Here is a 22247-nt window from a genome sequence, read left to right on the forward strand (position 1 = left end):
CATGCCAACTGCAACCACACAAAAACAAACTCTGCTTAAGGTGAAAGAACAATGGCAACAATGGCGATGGGTCTTGATTTCAACGTCAGCTACGTCCTGCCCTTTCAAATACCTAAAGGAAGTTGATTCTGTCCAGTGGAAATATCATTTTCCTATTCCATGCAACAGCATTTCAATACCATCTTACATCGAAGGTTCGCATTAAAGAAGCTGCAGGAGTGCGGGAGTCTCGGTGAACAGGATCACTTATGGTGACACCACGCTGAGATACGAGGGACGAAGGGATGAATCAGCCCTGACGGCTGTTAGCAGCCAAGGGCCCTGGCAACCGCTCACACTGTCTTGATTTTTTACTTAGTGCCTTATTTTTTGTGTGTTTGTTAGTTCTGAGGTCTCTTCTGGATGTCACTTTTTATTTCATTCTTATCTCTCCTTTGACTTTTCTTGACTGTGACTCTTTCTTGGACTTCCCTTATGTTTTGATGATCTTTATTACTCTGATAATTTTTAACTGGCAGGTAAAGCTGTAGCATTTCTTGTGTGCAGCATGATGTTTTGAAGAACTTACACTTGGCGGCATGATTAAATGTAGCTCATGAATGTCCAGATTCCACCTACAATTATCATTTCGTGGAGAGATGTTTTTGATGTTGATGGTTTCGATATTTTGCAGAATGTCTCTCAACTGTGACTTATTTGATGTTTTCTCTTACTATGAGTCATTGAGAGTAAGATGACAGAGGCCAGGTGTCACCTTCAACACACCACATCACAGGGACCTACCGTCGGCACGACATCACTGTTGATGGACGTTCACCTCAGTCACTTGACTGAGGTAGAGACTGTCAGGTTTTAAACAGCAAAGTTGCTCTCCCCCCCACCCCCCGCTTCCATATTTCACCTTCCTGAAGGTCCCCATCACGGGGAGCCAAGCTTAAACACTGCACAGATACATTCCCTGCCCTCCAGGAAGGCAATCAATGCTAATTACTGGGAGCATTTGCCTGTTATTCCTCTTTTCTTAATTTGTTCCATAACTTATTTCTAACAGTATGAACCCGTGGATACTGGTTTTAAGCTTTGAATCGTAATAAGGTACTACTTATTTATTTTGTCCTTCAAATTTTTCAGCTATGGCCATTAGGAATAGCTGCAGTTGGTTGGCGTCTCTTCCACAGGCTCTCATTCTATTTTTTAGCACATCTCACTTTCAGACAGTACAGGATGCCCCAGGTTTGTCCAGCATATTTCCTGCCTTGATCCTAATGTCGGTAATTTCTGCAAAAAGCCTGGTTCCTTTCATTACAGCATAGCGTTAGAAACCAGTATCTAGCCTAAGTGTGTTCATCACTATTGCACTGTCCCCTAGGAACTTTCAGCTGAAAAGGCAAGAGATGTGGTCACATATGCCAACCCATGTGCACAGGTCTGTATTTCTGGATGTGCACACAAGGCTCAGCATGCTCCATGCTGAAGTCCCCGGCTCTTCACCAGGGCCACTCTACTTACCCTTGCTTGCCTGCTACTTCCATTCCAACAGTAAGACACCTGGCCACCACCACCACCCCGGGGTTTACTCCAGAAGGATCGGACGTGCTAACCCAGGCACCAAGTGAAACAACTTCATAAACTATAGCATAAGACTGCATGCAGCAATGTTTCTTTTGCATTTGGTTTTACAATTTTCACCTATTTACAAGGCCACTCAGGTGAGTGACTTTCTTCCACCCTCTTCAGTGAAATTGTTCCATGTGTTTTGCATAGAATAAGTGTGGTTGGGCATATTCTGCTTTCTTTCCTGGAATTCTTAAACCTCTCGACAGTTTCTCCTTGGTTTCATGCATGCATAAAAGTTCGCCCTTCTTCCTGCTATGTTCTGTCTGGTTTGACAAATGCTCAAGGCCTGGTGTCTATGCACCCCGTGTCTGCTGAATAGGTCCACGCCCCCATGTTTTCTGTCTATGCTCTTCTCTCCAACCCAGATCTCAGGCACCCACTAATCTGCGAGTCATTTCTACAGTCCTGCCTTTTTTAGAATGCCAGGTAAATGGAACTTTATAAAATTTCAGTCTGGCTTCTTTAACTTAACCACAAATGTTTAGGAATCCCACATCTACCCATGACTTGACCACTCATTCCTTTGTATGGCTAAATAGCACTCTGTTGTAGATGCACCTGGGATTGTTTATCTACTCACCTGTTGCAGGATGTCTTGATAGTTCCCTGTGTATGTCAGCTATGAAGGAAGTCACTATAAACATTTGCATACAGGTTTTCATACATAACTACTTTTTCAGATAATTTGGGCAAACCTGTAGTAGCAGGATTGTTGGATTTATTTGAAGATTGCGTTCAGTTCTGTATGAAATTACCAAACTACCCCTAAAGTTCCTGTACCAGTTTTGCATTCCCTTCAGTCATGAATAGATGTTTCCATTACCCTACTCTTTTCCAGTGATTGGTATTGCCAATTTTTGGATTTTAACCATTCCAGTAGGTGTGCAATGGTAGCTCACCCTTTTTCTAATTTGATTTTTCCTAATAACTAATAATGCTGGATGTATTTTTCATTTCTTTCTCTGTGATCTGTATGTATTCTCTGGAGAAATGTCTATTCAGATCTTTTGTCCATTTTTAAATTTCATTGTTGTGTTACGAGCACTCTTTGTATATTTCTGATTCGAGTGCCTTATCAGATAGGTGTCTTGGTGATATGGTCTCTTAACTTGTATCTTATCCTTTCATTCTCTGGACAAGGACTTTCAGAGACCTGAGGTTTTCATTTTATCACCTTCCAAATCATCATTTTCTTGTTCAGGCTCCATGAACAGGTTCCATGAATCTCTCCATTTTCTTCTAAAATTGCTAACATTTCGAAACTATATTTAAGTATAGATCTATTCCAAGTTACTTTGTGGGAGCTCTGATATCTGTGTACAGGTTTATTTTTTGCAAGAGAGCATCCAATTGTTTAGCACCATTTGTTCAAAAGACAATCCTTGTTTTGAATTGCCTTTGTGTCTTTGTGGAAAATCAGTTGATTATACTTGTGTGGGCATGGGTACAGGCTGTCGCTTCCGTTCTATTGATCTGGGTGACCTTCTCCTGCCAGTACCAGGCTCTGTGCCGTCTTTAGCCTTAGAGAGGTCAGGTAGGAGGCGTCCAAAGGCTTTGTTCACCTTCTGCAGTCCTGCACTGACTCCTAGATTTGCCTTTTGATATGCCCTTAAGAATGAGTTTGCCAACATCTACAAAGGTTTGTGGGGATTTTAGAAGGGTTGTGTCACAAGGTCCTTTTTATGAGGATGTATGTGATGAATCCTTTCTGGAATTTATTGCTAAAAGTAAATTTTATTCTCTTGAAGACTTGGCATGTCTTTCAATAAAAGCTATAAAAGCCAGGACCATGATTTTTTAAATACTGACATCAAGAATGTAAATAAAATAAATCATATTTGAAAATCACTCCACTCATTTATTATTTTTTCATAATTGTTAATGCAAATATCTATTCAGTCCTATTAGTAATAGGTAAGATCTTTTTAGAACTAAACTTGGGAGTTGAACAAGCATAAATGTACAAAGATAGAATAAAAATAGAAATTAAATTATAATGTCAGTAAAAGGTTATTATATTGGGTTGCTCTGAAATGTTTAGTTTACATGAATTTGCTCTCTGTGTTAAATGTAATAGTTTTCCACACATTCTGTTTTACTTCCATTTCATATAATTATTTAATAGATTTGGAGAATATGTCCCATGTAATTACAAATTTCCTATGACCCACAAAAGAAGAAAATGTGAGCAGGATAATTTGCAACAGCTTTTTGGGTTAGCAGAAATGAAAACATTTTATTGGTGCTAGAATTCAAATTCATCATCCCAGCCAAATACCTTTGGAAATGCTCTGAACCACTATCAAGGGAAAAACATGACACCTAATTTTACATAATTTATTTTGGTATGTGAACATTTATAGAAGAGGGGATTTAAAGACACTATATGGTAATTTTATTTCCTTATGCTACACGGAATATGCACTGTAGTTTCTCCTATAACTCAATGACAGAAAGAAGAACCACTCTTTTTAAATGGTTAAACTAGTTTTTCTAGTCTACCTTTTGTAGTTCATGAAAAATATATTTCATGTGATGCTGGATCTTTCCTTTGTACATAAATAGTGCTTTTCATCAATACCCTTGAGCAAGAACAAACAGCAACTTTTGAAAAAGAAACATGCTTCAGAAATATCATGTATATAAAAGAATTGTAGAACTGAGAACAGGACCAAGAAACCTGGTAAGAAAATTTGTGTTTATAATTTGTACATTTTTTCTTTATTACAAATATAGGTTTTAGTCCTGCTGCAAAACTAAAACATTACTAAAAACTCATTCCTTCCAAAAATCATTTGTAAATTCAAAATGTCACCCACCCATTGTCTCCTGAAATCTCACTCACCCTTGATATGTAGTTGGTGACTCATGACTGCTCACAGATACCACACTAAATGTCAAACCTTTGTGAAGGATTCTAAGTACTAATGCTAAGTACTCTTGGAATTCTGGGACACTTTACTTTTCAATTACAACTTGAATGTTGTTATTTCCCAGTAGATTCTGACTTGTTTGATAAAAATATGCAAAAGACTAATATTTTTTTCATCAGATAAAAGCATCCTACTTACCACTACTAAGTAAAAAAGCATAGGACTATAGTTTTTAAGTTCACTCAAGTAATTTCTGGTGGATAAGAGAATGTTTCTGAAACTGTTAACACCCTTGAATATAAGGTATTATTTACCTAAACAGAAACACTTACACATTCTTTCCAACCACTTTGAAAAATTCTTGTTATGTTTATTATCGTCAAAGATTAAGTGCTATTTGTTCATATGATGATGTTTAATCCAGGAATATAAAAAAGTAAAATAATACTCAATAATTCACAGGAGAGTGCTACCACAGCTGGAAAACACCATTATTATTCTCTTTGGCAAAATAGTATTTTAATATTTCCTGCTGATATATGAGTTTGATGCATCAAAAATGCTAACCGAGCACTGAGCAGCACGCACTGGACAGTGTGGGGCTCTTAGCTGCTGCTCCTTGGACGTTGCTCGTTACTACACAATGGAGTGCTCAACAGGACTGGGGCCAGCGATGGTCAAGAACAGGAGGGCATGAGCTGAAAAGGAGGAAAACAGGAATGAGACGCTCGCTGCCTTTCCCTGTCGTCCAGAGGACTTCTCTTCTTGATGACACGTAAGAGGACCTAACAATGGCTCCCGATGCCGTAAAATTATTGCACATAAAGAAGCAAACGCCTTGGCGGTAAAGGCCCAATTTTTCCTCCAGACCTCGGTGTGCACATGCGCACGTCCTCCCTGGCGGTGCTTTGAAGTCTCCTCCTAGACTCTGCAAGGAGCGGCTACCTTATTAGGCTGACTCGCGCAGAGCCGCAGGTCCTGTCCATCAGCCAAATGCATTAATGAAGGAGAAAAATAGTGAAGACATACACTCTGCGTCCGGGTGCTGTAGTTTCCTAAAATTGCTTTTTCAGACTGAGACAGTAAACAGAGTAAAATAGAGGTTGGTACAAGGAAGCCATTAGTTTCAGGCTCTTTCCACTTTTATAACTTAATACTTGCACAGCTACAAATTCTGCATGGCATGTCCTTTCTTCTGACAGCTATACCCAATAAACGTGCGCATTCCAAATTTATTTATGATAACCAGTGTAGACTAAACACGAATATCTTCCTAATGTATCTTTAAATGAGAGCGAACCACAGAGCTGCACGTAAATCCTTCACGGTCACATCCCAGCCAGTAAATTGCAACAGTGTGTTTACTAGAGATCTAGGCCAGGAAGGCCAGAGCCGCGGGCACCTCCGGGCGGACGGCGGTTTACGAGTCCACTACTAAACCCTTTGCATCCCGCATTTCACATGTATTAGTAACATAAAAGCAAAAGGGAAATGGAAAGGGAAAAAGGCAAGAAAGGAGAGGGACGTGTTAAATATTTGTGACCATAGATCACATATGTATTTAGACAGTCTCAGACCCCCAGTACGATTTTATACATAAAGCTTCTTATACAGTTGTGGAGATAATTCATTGAAATTTTACTCATATTGCATGTGCCACATTATGTTTACTGACAATATTTCAAAATAACTAGACCTATTTTGTAACAAATGCAATTACTAGAAATATACTGGGGAAAATATGTCTAACAACTTTTTGCAATGATCATTTCATATTAAATCTCAGTAAATGTACAACTTATCCATGTTATTTAGGGTTGGATGTTAGACATTTAACTAAAAATTCAAAGTCATTTTAAACGTTTTTTATAATTTTTAGTTTTCTAAACTAGCTAGAAAGAAAAAAATGGTGGAAATATCCAGTTAATAATAATATTCTACATGCTATCAGAAAAATTCCATGATAAATCACCTAAATGAGACATTGAATATGTTTTGATTAATTGTAGCAAATGTAGGAAATTATCCACAAGTCTATGCTACTGGTGAATTAAATCCACTCCAGTAAAAAGCATAAGAGAACAATGTCGAACCTAAAACTAAGAGAACTGTGGTTACCATGTATCTCACAAGGAAAATATTCCTGGTCTTCTTCCCTTGGTTCTTGATGTATGTTTCCTTATACAGACATTATTAATATGAAAAACAGTTCAGTGAGTGCATCAGGTGCAATGAGAAAGGACAATTAAGTTGAGCCCAATTGAACATCAATTAAACATAGGTTCAAAAAATTGTTGACATATTAGTGTTGACCCCTCTATATTGATATATTGAAATCATAGTCTTTTATATGCCATGTGTTTTAATCATCTTAATTATATGGCAGCAGTCCTTTTTTTAGTATTGTTAATAATTATCTATATATAGCATACATATATACCATGATATTTATTGGGCACATCAAATATATCCAACATTTCTATTAAAGTACAATTACATTGAGTGAAGTAGTTTGTTGTTGTTCTGTCATATTTTAATTTTAGAAGTTGTATTCATTTATAATAGTTTGAAATACAATTCTTTTGAACATATGGAAAATGATCACTTTTGTGTTAAAGTAAGCCTGTTGGCACATCATCAATTCTGTACAGGTCTTTCAGTTCCAACTTTTTTCTTAGCTCCGTGCCACTTCATCTGATTGCCACTCCTTCCATTTAATGTAATCAATATGTTGCTCTCTGTTTTTGCTTACTTGAAGTTTTTCAGTTCATCTTGCACTTAACTGCTTTGTAACGTTTTGAGTCAATCTTCCAGTTTAATGCTCCAGGAATAATGGTCTTTCCTTTTATTCATTTACTCAAAAGAATATTCGGTGCTTTCTTTTTTGAGACACACTGTGCTCAGCATATAATGGAAAATAAATGCAATATAGGACCTTCATACCTTTATGAAACATCCCAGTTCAGAATCTAGTAAATTACCAAATACACATATAAGCAAAACTGTTGCAATATTGGCGAAGGAAGTCCGAATGCTGCTAAAAATCTAGATAGTGGTCCTACAGCAGGGATGATCTGGTTCCCGACACAAGCATTGGCAGTGTGTGGAGCGTCTGACTGCCACGCTGCAGGTGGGAGCTGCAGATGGGAGCTGCAGGTGCTGCTGCCCTCTAGTGGACGGAGGCCGGCGATGATGTTAAATACGCCACAAGACACAGAAGAGCACCGCGCACACACCGCAAACCAAAGCAATCATCCAGGTCAAGCTGACTGCATTGTTGACGGCTAAGACTAGCGATCCACATTAAGGGAAACTGAGCTACTTCAGACGGCTTAGAAAATATCTCTCTGACGAAGGGAAAATACAAAACTGAGTAGCAATGGAAGAAGTATAGCCTGCCAGGGGGCTGGGCTTCTAAGAGATAAGATCTTCTGGGTCTCAGGTGTGCTTAAAATTCTGAATTAAATCTAACAGGAATTAAATACCACTTAAAGGGTCTTAAAGAGGAAAGTAGTGTAATCAATAACACATTTTTAAACAATCACAAAACAGTACTTTATAATAACAGGAGATAAAACAAGAATGCTTGTAGTTATCTGGACAATTAGAGGTGCACTAGAGAAGAAGAAAAGTGGAAAACTTGTAAATATGAGGAAGATGAATATTTAGAGTGGATTTGAGTGCAGTGTTCACAGAGGGAAAATCATGAATGAAACTTGAGATTTTTCATTTAAACAGAAACTAGAAGGAAATAAGAAGTAATGCCTTTAATTGAGATGGAGTTCACTGTTGAAGAAGAATAGATGGATTTGAGGGAAATTATATTTGCAAAGCTTACCAAATCCACAAAGCAAAACTTTTAAGATACTGTGGCATGGACCGAAACTTAGAGAAATTCGTCCTAGAGAACTTTCTAGATCAAGGATGGCAAGTTTTAGATGTAAGAATAATGTGGTCACATATACAGAAGTCAAAAGTAAAAGAGATGTCAACAACAAAGACTGCAAGTTACTCAGAATTTATGGTCTGCAGAGGAAAATAAAACATGGAGCAGTGTAAGAGCAGGAGAAAGATATCCAAGGGACTGTGGCCTTCAAAGGAGTCAACAAGTTGGGTGTCGAGAGAGAGTGGCAGGCCTCCTGAAGCAAGGCTCAGCTGGAGGGCAAACTGAAGACTCATTCCTCAGAAATATGCCTACGTGCTGCCTTTAAAAACAGGGTCATTGGTAGTAGATCTGAACTGTCAGGTTTTGGTCAGCACGGACAGAACCCAGACACAATTGAGCAATGTGGTCAACAAATGATTTTATCACAGAGATTAATTTTAAAAAATAGGAGAAATGACAGGAAAAGAATGAGCTGGAAGATTTTGGCAGATAAGATTGCCAAATGTGAATATTTAGGTGTGAGTTAACATATGCAGAGCAAGTTTGCACAAAGTCCTAGTGGACATGGAGTTCTGCATGAGCCGGTTCTGACCAGCACACGCCCACAGCAACAGGTAAGGGGTGTCTGAGAGGGACGGCCGAAGCTCCTGAGGGATGATTGTTCCGAACCTGGTCTGCCTCCAGTTTTCCAGTGGAAACATCCTTTCTTATGCCTCCAAGATTCCCACAAATTGGAAGATAATCAATAGGGATTGATAATTTACTATCATGAAATAAATAAGAAACAAGTTTATACTAAATAATAATGATCAGAAAGAACAAACAATATTTATTATAGAAATAGTAAAGTATACTAAGGGCAATAGAAATGGGTATTATTAAATGCATTTTAATAAATAGCTATATATTCAATATGGAAAAATTAGAATATTAAAGAAAAAGAAAAATGAATTTGAAATATTATGAGATGTATTTGAGAGCAGAATAAATAAGGAATTCAACAAAAGACAGCCATGCTCGAAACTTTAACAATGGATCCCTTCAGTGATGGGTTTGACAATAAATCAGGGAACTTTAAAACAGACCTGAAGAAAGTTTCCAAAAGACATTTGAGGTTGAATAAAATATCAAAGTGAGGTTAAGCAGAATTATAATAAACAGACAATATAGATCAGAGAAGAAGTAATGCTTGAAAATTAATGAATTGTATTTGAACCTATTAAACTCAAAATAGATAGATTAGTGAAGATAATGGATTTCAAGCAGTCTTGGCATAGGAGATATAAAGTCATTCATAAGTATGTTGTGTGAAATTATGGAATATCAAAGATATAAAGAAGAGCAAGAAGAAATCAGAGAGAAATATCTAAAATCTGGTTTATGGCACAATTATCTGATGCAACAATAAAAGCCAGAAGGCAAGGTAATACTATCACAATTTGGAAGATAAACCACAGTTGTCCCAGAATCATTCAGCTGGAGAGATTATCCTTAGAAAGATGAGATGACATGAGGACCTTCCAGAAGAAGAAAACCTGAGAGAGTTCACCGCCTTTCCATTTTCACCAAAGGAACCTATGTGGCTTTTGGGATTGCCAAAAAGGAGAACAGCTGTAGACGAAGCACCTAACGGCAGAAGAAAGGGGGGAAATGCTATGAATCATACAGCAAATGAAAAGGAACATTTTATTAAAGTCATAACAATCACAAAGAGTCAATATTGATGGTCTAATTTGTTTGCATGATTTTATAAAAAGGATATGCGTGTGTGTGTGTGTGTGTGTACAAAATGTCAGAAAAAAACGGTCATGTATATTGGCAAAATACAGCAGAAATTAAAGTTGTACACTTTCTTGATGACTTGGAGAAGAAATAATGAGCTATTCACAAAAATTATTGGACATCAAATATGTATGATAATATTTTAAGAGGAATCACTAAAAAAATTAGTCTAACTTTCCCAAATCTAAAATTACAGATGAACATATCTAAGGAAACTAACAAAGCAGAAGATACATTATTCCAAAAAATAATGAAAGAATAAAAGTGAATCATAATAAATAGTAACAAAAAGCAATGCCTTGGAATAAGTGAAAACAATCATAATAAGGTAGACAGTAAATATCTCACCTGGATCCCACTTTGCAGACTCACGCTCAGCTCAGGTGAGTGCGGGCAGCAGACACACCGTCCTCCGCATTCAGATGCACGCTGACTGGCATCCGCTGCAGAGGACTGTGTGCTCAAAGCGAGCCTTTCCCTGGGCAACTGTGTCTGGTAGCTGAGAGACAAAGAAAGATGGAAAAGATTGAATCAAAGGTGCCACTTAAAGTCCAGCCAGTCTCCAGAGTTGTCCTCCAGATTGACTGAGCATGCTCACATAGCGGTTTGATCTGCTCTTTTTCTTTTCTTTCTTATATCAGGGATTGAACCCAGGGACAATCAACCACTGAGCCACATCCCAGACCGTTTTATTTTTTATTTTAAGACAGCGTCTTGCCAAGTGCTCTGGATGACTTTGAACTTCAATCCTCCTGACTCAGCCTCCTGAGCCACTTGATTTGCTCTTTTCCTTGCTTCTGTATTATTCCCTTTCTTCTCACAAGTATTATTTCCTAGTAACATCTTGTAACCCAAACTGCATTTCTGTGTCTAATTCTGGAAAGTCTAAACTGCAATGGTAGATTCTGGACATGGGCTGAGAAAAGAGACTCTAAGCTGAGGTTTTGGAGGTAGATCACTGGAGGCCACTCTGGTCCTGAGAATGGCCATCCCTGGAAGGGGGGATAACACAGCCCCCCATTCCAGCACAAAGTAGCAGGTGCGGTGTCCAGCCTTATCCAAGGTAAAGGGAGGACATTCCTGAAGCAATGAATGCACTGGCGGGTGTGTTGTGTTGGGATTTTGAAGTTTAGAAAGAAGTGATAGGTATGAAGCGTTGGGATTCCCTCCTGGTAAACATCACTGATTCTCTTCATTAAGAAAAGAGGACTAAGAGCCAAGCTCAGGAACTGGAGAGCAGTGTTGAAAGCCAGGAATGCTTTGTTAGAGTTCTCATCTCCTGCAATGAAAGTCAGGGGAAAACCCCAGGAATCAGTCCTAGGGACTGAACTGAAAGGACATCACACACCCTGCCAAAGCAAATCCTTTATGACGAATTCAGAGAAAGCATGGGTCTACAAGGCAAGGGGTGGGCGCATCTGAATAGAGGCTCTGGTTACTTTAGCTCCACAGGGACTCCTTATTCTGAGGACTGCAGGATTGCTCTATGCCTCCCAAGTAACTCACTGACGTGTGCCTGTAAAAATCAGGACTCATTTTCTAGGATAATTATAAAGTGATCCAAGCTCAAACTCAAGCAAGTATAGGCCGCAATCGCAGCTGCCACTAAGAGCAACATCTTGGGCATAGCAGAATTACGTGAACTCGGGTGTGGAGTGCATGAGGATTGAGTTAGTAATACGTTCTGTCTAATCCAGCAAGTGGATCAGAAACAGCTTACAGAGACAAGTAATGAACAATAATATTCAATTACGACTGTGTCCATAATGATAAATCCTATAAAAAGAGTCGAGAAAAACTCATAAATTTTGTTGTCCATGTCTATAAAAGCCATTTCTGATCTAACATCCAATTTGGGATACAATATCGTGATGCTATAGAGTGAATTAGAAATTCAGGAGGCAGTCAGCTTGCAGATGCCTTGGGAAGACACCTGGACACCTGTGCTCTACAAGGCCAGAGTGAGCCTCTGCAGACATTCAGGGACTGCACATTTCCACAAAACTCTGGGGGTGCCTAAGATCAGGCATAGACTGAGACAGCTCCCAAGTCAAGTTCGAATTGCTGTCTCACACCTCTCAGCATGAGATGAAGAAACGTGCCTCTGTGCTTTGGGCAGCAAAATGTAACACATCCAGGGGAAACTTTTCTAACTCATATACTGACTTTTGTGCAAGGATATCCAATTTGAGTGATCCCCAGAGCAGCAGGTAACAAAGGAAATGAATTTCAAATGTGTGTAAGAGACCAAAAAAACTCTTCAGTGTTCATAAACTATAGTCTTCTAAGTAATCCACGGTTCAAGGGAGGAATCATAAGGTAATTGTGTGAGAGTTTAAATTAAATGAAATACAGCACATAAAATTTTGATGTAGGGGGCTACAGTTGTCACTCAATGGCCGACACTTGCCTAAGTGAGCTCCATCCCCACCAGCATGAAAAGAAATAAAGAAAAGAAACAGGCAGAGCAGAGCTTCCAGGGAAATATACACAATATACATTTATACATTGTATAAACATATACAATGCCGAATGCTCCTGCTGGACAACAGGAAAGGATCTAAATCAGCATTCTACATTCCCACCTTAAGGAAATAGAAATTTCCTTTTGTAAAATTTGCTCTTTTGTAAAATTTTACAAAAACTGAGCATATGAGAAGAGGCAATAAGGATAGAGGATGAAATCAATAGTGTTGAGAGCAAAACTGATAAAAGGAATACAAAGGCTGATTCTTTGAAAATATGTGTTAAAAAATTAATAAAGTTCAGTAAGAGACCTCTTTGGAAAATAGAAGGTAAAATATAAGTATTAGAAGTAAAAGAGGAGCCCTCAGTATAGACTTTACAAATACTCAAAGGTGAATAAAGAACTACTACAAATAATTCCAGAAACAAAAATTTGGACATTTATGGGCTAAGGATATGAACAGACACTTCACAGAAGAAGATCTACAAGCAATCAACAAACATATGAAAAAATGTTCACCATCTTTAGTAATAAGAGAAATGCAAATCAAAACTACACTAAGATTCCATCTCACCCCAATTAAAATGGCGATTATCAAGAATACAAGCAACAATAGGTGTTGGAGAGGATGTAGGGGAAAATGTACACTCATACATTGCTGGTGGGGCTGCAAATTAGTGCAGCCACTCTGGAAAGCAGCGTGGAGATTCCTTAGAAAACTTGGAATGGACCTACCATTTGACCCAGCTATCCCACTCCTCGGCCTATACCCAAAGGACTTAAAATCAGCATACTACAGAGATACAGCCACTTCAATGTTCATTGCTGCTCAATTCACAATAGCCAGACTGTGGAACCAACCTAGATGCCCTTCAATTGATGAATGGATAAAGAAATTGTGGTATATATATATATACAATGGAATATTACTCAGCTATAAAGAATAATAAAATTATGGCATTTGCAGGCAAATGGATGAAATTGGAGAATATCATGTTAAGTGAGATAAGCCAATCTCAAAAATCCAAAAGATGAATGATCTCACTGATAAGCAGATGATGACACATAATGGGGGGGGTGGGAGGGGGGCAAGAATGGAGGAAGGAGGGACTATATAGAGGGAAAAGAGAGGTGGGAGGGGTGGGTGGGAAGAAAAAAATAACGGAATGAATCCAACATCATTAAAAAAAAAATTTGGACATTTAGATGGCTATAAAATGGGCTAATACATCAAAGCACATGAACTCCGAAAACTTGCCCAAAATGAAATGTATAACCTGAATAGTCTTAGAACTCTTAATTGGGCTGAGTTCATTGCTTAAAATATTCTTTGTTTAAAATAAATCTCCATTAAAAACTTGATTTTTAAAAGCAATATTATTTGCTAACTTTTCCAAAGAAAATGGGATAACTGGGCAGCTTTTCAACAAATATGTACAGCATCTGTACTTTGGAAAACCACAGAATACTGATAAAATAAATCAAAAAGGTCTGTGTAATTGGGGAAACCCACAAAGTTCACTCTAAGATTCATTGCAGAAACTGAACTAACCCTCTCAAGGTGATAGATTTGTTTCAATTAATTCCAGCAGGACTTTTTGTTGTGGTTGCTGCTGCAGAGGAGCTGTTTCTAAATTTTAGAGGACAGTCATGGAAATTAAAATAGCCAAAATGATGTTCAAAAGAAGAATTAGCCTGAGGACCCGCATCACCCATTATTAAGACATACTGTGCAGCTGTGGTCATCAAGCCAGTGTGGTATCAGTGAGGGTGGACACACGGATCCCAGAACAGAGTCAAGGCCAAAATATGGCCAATGACTTTTTGGCAAGTCGACAAAGGCATTTCAGTAGAGAGCAGGCAAGTCCTTCAACTCACATTTTAGAAAGACCTTAGCTATCCACCTACAAAAAATAACTCTAACCTAAATGTTGCATCTTAGGTAACAATTGCCTCAAAATGGATAGTTAAAATAGAAGTAAAAACTATCTTTTGAAAGAAATGCACAGGATGAAAACAAGAGAGCCTTGATTCAGGTGAAATGTTTTCAAAGGTGACCAAATGTGTGATCCAAGAAAAGAAAAGAATGTAAACGGGACTTCAGTCAGATTACAATTCTTCCATCTGTAATGTACATTTTTAAGAAGATGAAAATTTGAGCTATGGATTGAGAGAAAATACTTACCAACCACGTGTCCCAAAAAGAACTTGTATAAAAATATAAACAGAAAAATCATTGGAAAGAAGACAGCATTAAAATCTGGGCCAAAGACCTGACCAGACCCTTCATCAGAAGAACACGGATGGCGAGCAGCAGCCAAATTAAAACCGCGAGGAGGTCCTTCTGCAAAACCGCGGCAGTGGCCGAAGCATCCCACAAACCCCGGGCCAAGGACGGGAGACGGTTCATGTGGTACAAGGCAGGATGCAGGCGTATGGCACTCTGGAAAACAGACAGGCTGGCTTTGTGTGTGGGGTTTTTGTTTTGTTTTGTTTTTGTTTTTGTTTTAAAAACATAAGCTACTTTGTAAGTCAGCAATCCTTTTAACATAGGCTTATTTCAGAGTGAATTGAAAACTTGTGTTTACAAAACTAGGACACAATTATTTGCAATTAGTTATTCATAACCTCAGAGAAAATAGACCCAAAAGCTCTTCAGTGAGGGAATGGACAACCGAGTTGTTTTTTTAGGCACATGTCCTGTGATGGGCCCACAGGACGGAGCACTGCTGCCCGGGAGAGCGAAGGGCTCACTCTCAGGCGCACAGCCTCCTGAACCCTTCTGCTCCTGAAGGGCGCATGGCTTGGAGAGTCCAACCATTCCCTTTAAAACAAATTCTAAAAAAAAAAAAAAAAACATGGTAACAGAAAACAAATCAAAGTGACCAACAGGGAGGGTGTGACCACAAAGCAAGAGGAAAAGGGAGTGTTTTGAGACCTTGAATTCCGAAGGCAGATTTAGGGATGGTTGCATGGGTCTGCAGTTCTTTTAGTATTCACAGAATTGCAGGCCAAATATCAATCTCATTATGTGTTGATTTTAAAAAAAAATGTAGTACTTCATGCAAATGGGCTCATCCCATTCCCCCTTACTGAGCCTGCTTCATTTCACTTGGCAGTGTCCTTGAGGTCTCTCTGAGTTCGGCTGGAAGCCCCTGTGTAAAGCTGAGTGATAGTCCACTCTGCCTCTCCACCAGTTTCTTATCCATCCATCCTCACTGCTGGTGGATGGATAGTGGAAAGCGAATGGAGGCTACCAGGGCTGAGCCTTCCCCGTGTTCCTCTCCTGGCCTTTGCTACTCAACAGCAGACATTGTTGGATATCAAGATTATTTTTCTAGCTCTGCTGTGTGACATAGTGCCTATGGTTACCAAAACTGTATTGCACACTTAAAAGTCAGTGAAGACAGTAGATCTCACAGTATGCATTCTTACCACAATAAAATAATAAACAAAATTTAAAACACTAATGAAAGATGCACATGCACCAATAAACTTACTCTCATTTGGGAAACCAGAACAGGATCAATTTATTTTTGTCTTTATTTAATCATCCAAAGATTAAGATGTAGGAAACTTTTATGGGCTTCCCAAATTATTAACCCAGTGTGGGTTTAATGATTTGGAGTGTGCAACTTATTGGGTGACTAAGGCCTGAATACGCATGATCATCAAAGTGACGTCATCTGCTAACAGTACACTGGGACCTCTCCAGTGTCTCCAGGACCTACCTGTGTTGTTTGCTTAACAAGAGACTCAAAAATTTTACTTTTATTTTGATAGAATTAAAGTGAACTCCCAAGTAGGAAAGTTTTTTATTAGTAATAGATTACTGCATTATGAGCATACCACTAATCCAAAACTTTTCCAAGAAGGCTACTAATTAATAAGTATCTGCATAAGCAAAAATTCCGAACAAATATTTCATATTCCAAAACAACTTCAGTGTAATGTCTGCACCCAAAGACATTTCAGCTTAAATCCCGTTTGTAAAATAACTCTGTACACAGGTATCATTTTGCTTCAAAAAGTACTTTATCATGTCATCAACAGATACTCCTCTTCGGTGAAGTGAATGACAATTATGAATTGTTCAGATGTGCCAACATCACTGTAATTGAATTTTCTTCTCTCTTCTTAATATGTATACAGTATTATGATAAAATATATGTAATACTTCTGGCTTTTCTTAAAAGTTTTCTTAGGTAAATTATTAGCTATAAATTCCTAGTAAAAATGTTAAATGCTTTTTAATTGTGGTATGTTGATTCATATTAACAAGAAGCCTACCAGAAGTTCCATCAACTTGTATTTCTTCCATATGTGTGTCTCTGGGCATGTGCATATATATGTCATATGTAACACAACAATTCAACAAATAAAAATAGAGCATGCCATTTCAGTTCAAATATATGAGAATGTTAATGAGGCTAAATTTTGATTTCATATGAGAAGTAAAATCCCCCTATTTGCCTTTACAGACCTAAGACACACACACACACACACACACACACACACACACACACGTATATAACTCTTAGGGTTTTCCAGATATGCAGAACCAATAGTCTATGCATGTAAATGTGGAAAGGTTTAACTTTTAAGGAATTGGCTCACATGGTTATAGAAGCTGACAAGTTCAAAATCTGCAGTTGGAGTCTGAAGCCCCTGAGGCTGGAGACCCAGGACAGAGCTGATGCTGCAATTTGAGTCTGAAAGCATCTGCTGCAGAATTGTCTCACTCAATAGAGGCCGGGCTTTTGTTCTAGACAGACCTTCAACTGATTAGATGAGACCCACCTGTATTATGGAGGTCAGTCTGCTTTAGTCTAAATCCACTAATTTGAATGTTAATCTCTACCAAAAACATCCTCACAGAAACATCCAGAATACCATTTTGCTACATATCTGGGCATCATGGCCAGCTGAGGTGATACAAAAACTAATCATCAGAGTATCATCATTTTAGAGTTTCAACATCTCTTTTTATGTTAGTGTTGAATTAAGTCACTTGTGTATTCAGACATATTAAAAACACAAGGCAATCATTGCCAACTCTCAATCACTAATGAGCTAAAGGTGTTTGACATGGAATGCATAATAACAGTGCAGCTTGCAATTTTAGTCCTTAAAATTATTTGGAAAGCAGTAATGATTTTTTAAAGACTCGATAAGCACTATAACATCTGATTCTGTTACCTTGCAACCGTGCACTGACCAATTGAAACCTGAAGCTAACTTATGAAAAGTAGTTTCAGGAAGTCAGTTTCTTTGGAAAAATTTGAACATGAAATGCATTTTGATCTGCACAGGTTTTTTTCCCCCATTTTCCATTTCAAAAGTTTCAGATGTCTTTTCATGTTTCATCCCCATAGCAAGCAGCCTCAGATGTATTTCATTTTAGAATTGTGAGGATCTTTGAATCCCATTATTCAAAGTAAAATGGAATGAATTGGAGAGTTATCAACCAACATGAAGCAAAAAAAGTATTTCAGAGGAAAAGCTGTGATGATTTTTTAAAAATTTATTCAGAAAGGACCCAAGTGGCACGATCCCTCCTATGCACAGGCCCAAGTCCCGTGAGTGCACACCTTTGGTCGTGGAGGGCTCTCCAACAGAGGAGCCCACGCTGAACTCCTGTTCTCTAAGTGGTAGTGAGATTTCCCATGGACCCGGCCTCCCCTCCTCAAACAGAATGCCAATGCAGTACTAATAGCCTGACCTCTGTGAAGACATTAATTAAGAATAGTGTGTCACACGTCCACGTCCATTTTTAACAGTGAAGACAACTTACTATGAAGTAATGCATTCCAGAGAAGACAAGAACCACTCTTATGTCTGCCAGGCTAGCAAGGGTACCTTTGTTCTCTGCAAATACAAGATGAAAACCAGGCGTTTTATATATGTGCAATCAAGCCACCGTGTAACTGACCCTAAACCAACAATCAGACAACCCATGTGATGGTAGGTTGAGCACAGGTTGGAGGTGAAGGAATCTGGGGAGGAGAGGGACTTTTCAGGAGCAGCTTCCTTGAGGGTTATGCAATCTGACTGCAGTGACTGATTTGATGGTATTGCACAGGATTTAGCCCTAGCTAGGGAGCAGCGACTGAAAATGGAAAAGGCTGTTTATATGTGTTTCCGTGGAACTTAGACACCATTTCAATATTTGGTGGAACTGGTGATATGGGGGGAAATGAGCATTTGCCTCCTGTTGATGAGGGAAAATGTCATTCTGATGTTCGCAGGACTGAGAACATGCAGTCGAATTTGATCATAATACCCGATGAGGACAAGGACCGACCACGATGGCAGCTAGCACATGCTCTGGGTGTAACCGGCGAGCCAAGAACTGCGCACAGCGGGTGCACGCGAACTCCAGGCTCCTGCGACAGCTGCGTCTCGGGTGCAAACCCGCTCCTGCAGTGCTTCCCTGCCGTGGCAAAGCCCAATGTGCTGGGGCAGCGAGGGGCGACCCTCTACTGCCCAGATAGCGGGGCTCAGGGTCCTCAGGAGCAGGGTCCAGGGTTCCTGCAGCGGGCCTCGATGGATCGCGGCTGCCAGCGTGGACAGCGCTCAAGAGCCAGCACCACACGAGTGAGGAGGGACGGGCGTGGAAAAGGCTTCCCTTCCTCAGTGGAAAGACAAGGCCTCGCAGAGCGGGCTCCCTCGGACTCCCCGAGCGGGCTCCCTCGGACTCCCCTGCTGTCTAAACGCCGGGCCTGGGCTGCCGGCAGAGCCGCGGTCTGCACCCCAGCATAAGTAGCCAGCGCCCGAGGGCGAGGAGGAAGAGCGAGCCGGGCCGGGGACCTGCCAGCTGCCTTCTTGGCTTATTTATTTAAAAATACAACACAACACAACACAAAACGAAAAGGAACCAGCCCCTGTCTAATAACTCTTGCCAGGTTTTCAACTACGTACAGGAAAATCATAATTGATACAAATCTTGTGAAGTTTGTTGCACCTGAAGTTTGTTGGCCACAAATGGCAGAAAACATCATGCAAACGACCCTTAAATAAAGAGCATCATCCTGGGAGTGGCGCCGTCTCGGGGGCCACACGTGGCAGTGTCCAGGGTCCCCTCGTGCCAGGGAGGCCGAGTTCCCGCGCGGCTGGCTCCAGGCAGCTGGCCTCCGCCCGCGCTTCACATCTGCAGTCTCTGGATCGCTCTTCTCTGCCACCCCGGATGCTGGGCACGTCCTCTGCTCGGTTGTGACCCACGTCACGTGCAGAGGCGATAGGACCGGACGCTTTCAGCAGGATCAGTTCAGAGACACTTCCTCATGTGTTTTAAGTGAAATGCCTTTTTTTTCCCCCCCTGATCTCTGGAACCTCTACATGTTCAACAAAATCATTATTAAAAATGAAAAACGTTTTCCTTAGAATTCCATAAACTCTCTGATTAGAATATCTGTGCATTTATATTTTAGTTTGTGTCCCCATGACATTTTCTCTGTTCTATATACAAGACACACACATATGCATACACCATAATACAGTAAGTTTTTCTAATGAGTTCCTACTTATTGCTCCACAAAAGGTATTTTCCATAAGGACAATTAGAATCCACCAACTTTATTAATGAGAAAGAAAAGTTATCAAATAAAAATCTTAAATTAGCCTTGTACTATGTCTTTCCTCCTTTCTTTGGCATGTCTGCAGAACCATTTGCTTGTCTAATTAAGATGATCCCACACTGGCCTGAGTTTGCATCTCCTATTGGCCACTTACTGCATGTGTAACTCAAGGCAAACCACACACCTGAGCCTTGACTTTCCATGTGTAAAATGAGTTGTTATAGCAACAACAACAACAAAAAAATGAGGTGAAACACATAAAATATTAGAACAGCATCTTGCAAACTAAAATTTAGCTATTTTATTTTTACTTAGAATAAACAATTTCTTTCCCTGAATGCATGCCTATAATTTTTGTTGTGTGCAGTGTCCAACACATTACTATTATTTATTAATGTGATATTATAATAACCCTTTATTATTATAATATTTTTCAGTGTCAGCCACAGTATTATTGTTATATAAGGTAAAGCAATAAGCTTACATAACTAGAGTTTCAAATATTTTCAATAATAACACATTTTCTCTTTATTGAAATTAAAATATCCAGAACTCCTTGGCTATCAGTGCTAAAATTGGAGCCTGTTTTATCTTTCCATTATTTAACAAATAATGCCTAACTACACACCATACTATCTTTTAGCATATATTCTTTTGTGGAAAATCAGTGAATTTCAATGAGAATTTTAATAAGTCCTAAGTCTTGTTATTAGATTTGCTTTGCTAGGTGTTTAGTATGCCCCTTGAGAGGTCTAGGAAGAAAATATGTGGATAGATTCTTATCAAGTAGACATCAGAGTTCAAGGCATATTGTGAATTTGATTCATTATTGCTGTTTTATGTGCAGTGCTTTGGCATTAATATTATCTAAACCTGTTGTAGATCGTTCCTAATTTTCCCTAATCAGTCAGAGTTCTGATAGAGATTTATAACTTCATGAATTAACAATCTGGTAGGAAAAAAGTATGATTGAAGTAATTATGCAATGCATCCCCATAAAAATCTGTTTACAGGGCTTTATAAATGTATTCTGTTTAAAATTTTAGTGTTAAAATTATGTTTCTATAATTCAGTGTCATAACATATTAAATATCATTTAAAGTATTTTCTAAAATTATTGAAGGAACCCCAACAATATTCTCTCATAAAAATGGTGCTCTATAAATGTATAAAGACTATAATTTCTCTGTGAGAAATGTGGGCTTGTTAATATGGCAAATGAGAAGAAAATGCTTGAACGCTTAAACAGAAATGGAAATTCATTATTTGCATAAATTTAAAAATGCATATTATTTAAATAGACCTTACCACTTATAAATGAAGACAATCCAGTGAAACATCAACCAGAATACTTTTGTTGAAGGAGAAAAATCTGAGCTATTACAGGAAAAATCTACCACAGTGAATTTTAAAGTTTGGATAAGGTAAACGATAGGAAAATGAAAAGAAAAAAATCACATGAAAGATGACAGAAAGAAAACTAAGTTAGACTGTATTTCTCTTTGGAGGTTTATATGAATCAAAACAGCTTTGTGGTATTACCAAAGACAAAAATGTATATCTGTGTATAATTGTTCTTAATCAAAATCTGCATAGTATTGGGCCAATGTGAATCTGATTTTCTAAGTTGTCTGGTTTTGCTCCTCTTTTGCTGACATTAGTATAAAATGGAGTAAGATGAGAGCTTTTTCCCAGAGTGGAATTCATGTTGCCCATGCTACCAGATCACTCTTTGATTCCAGGGCTGCTGAGAGTCTTTTGTTTCCTTACCTAAGGAAGATGTTCCTATGAGGTTAAGATTAGAACTTACACAAATGCCCGTGCTTCTTTCATAAAGCTGGAAGCAGAGGGGGAGGACATGATGCAGAGCACAGCAGATTTGACAAATGGTGCTTTTAGCCCAGGTTGCTGTGCGCAGTGGGTTATCCGTCATGGGTATTGAACCATATGCAAATACAGGACACTACTCAGTACGTTGTTTTAGTGCCTGACACATAACTTTTACCATATCAGGTGATAAGTGCTTTAGTGAAAATCACGCCATT

The sequence above is a fragment of the Sciurus carolinensis genome, chromosome 15, assembly GCF_902686445.1.
Source record: "Sciurus carolinensis chromosome 15, mSciCar1.2, whole genome shotgun sequence".
Lineage (NCBI taxonomy): Eukaryota > Metazoa > Chordata > Mammalia > Rodentia > Sciuridae > Sciurus > Sciurus carolinensis.